The 1,117-nt window shown below is 49.2% G+C and overlaps 1 pseudogene; it reads right to left on the bottom strand.

Moving 5' to 3' along the window:
- Window positions 1-201: 201 nt before the first annotated feature.
- Window positions 202-1,117, bottom strand: LOC103735795 (annotated as a pseudogene).

Genomic DNA, 1,117 nt, shown 5'->3' on the forward strand with positions numbered 1-1,117 from the left:
TGTGTGTGTGTGTGTCTGTGTGTGTGTGTGTTTGTGTGTGTGTGTGTGTGTGTGTGTGTGCACATGGGGAGGGGCGTTTAAAGGCAAGACCTGTGAGGTGTCATCGTACATTACTTTCTTTTTCTCATGGTTATGATAAACTTAAATTCCATGTTGTGGTTGGATCCATTAATCCAATTTGCCATCCTTTGCACGTGGCCTCTACAAGACAGTCTTCCCTATAATGACACCTTCAATAAAGAACAAAACAGGCATGATAGCTCATGCCTTTAATCCCAGCACTCAGAAGGCAGATCTCTATGAGTTCAAGGCCAGCCTGGTCTGCATAATGAGTTTCTGCCTGCTGGGGTTGCAGGGAGACCCTGTCTCAAAAAGAAAAAAAAAAGGAACAAAACCACCAGAGTCAGCAGTACTGTGCTGAGCCTTCCTCCTTCCGGTGGCAGCTAGTGCAGCCGTGGGGCTATTACTCCGCAGTGCCTTCCTCATCTGAAGCCCATCTTCTGACTTGAGCTGCTCGCTCTCCTCCTGCCGTCTCTGCACCTCCTGCACCGCTTGCACTGGTCCATTTTCACCTTGGCACCAGCGAGGGACAAAGTCATAGACTTAGCCCTGCTGCTGCTGCTTCTGTCCTGGATGCACATGTGGGTATCATTTTATTTATTTCTAAATCACGTGATTTGTCATTTTCTGCAGGCATTTCAATCACACTGTAAGTTTTGAATCCATAAGGTCTTTCAGTTTTGCCTCCAAGAGAAGTGTCAGGTGGAGCAAATGTAGACTGAGCCCTAAAATTGTGCTTACTTTTCTCATTGGGGTCCTAAAGGCTGTAGCATCACAGATACATTGATAGAGGCACCAGCATCAATGATCCCGATGATGGGCCACACACAGTACCCATGCAGTACCACGGTCTTCACTTTAAAGCACACATTTTGGTCTGTGGGTTGCCAAGCTTTAGGTTGGTGGTGACATCAGTGAAGGGACCTCAGAACTTGACCTCGTGCTGCAGCTTGAGGCTCAGGACCTGCCCCACCTTCACTGTTGTCCAGGCCTCTCGGGGCCTGGGCCCAGGGGTGGAGGGCCAGGCCAGGGCCACAAGCTCCCTGAACACACACAT

This window comes from Nannospalax galili, unplaced genomic scaffold (assembly GCF_000622305.1).
Source record: "Nannospalax galili isolate Female #2095 unplaced genomic scaffold, S.galili_v1.0 scaffold977, whole genome shotgun sequence".
NCBI lineage: Eukaryota > Metazoa > Chordata > Mammalia > Rodentia > Spalacidae > Nannospalax > Nannospalax galili.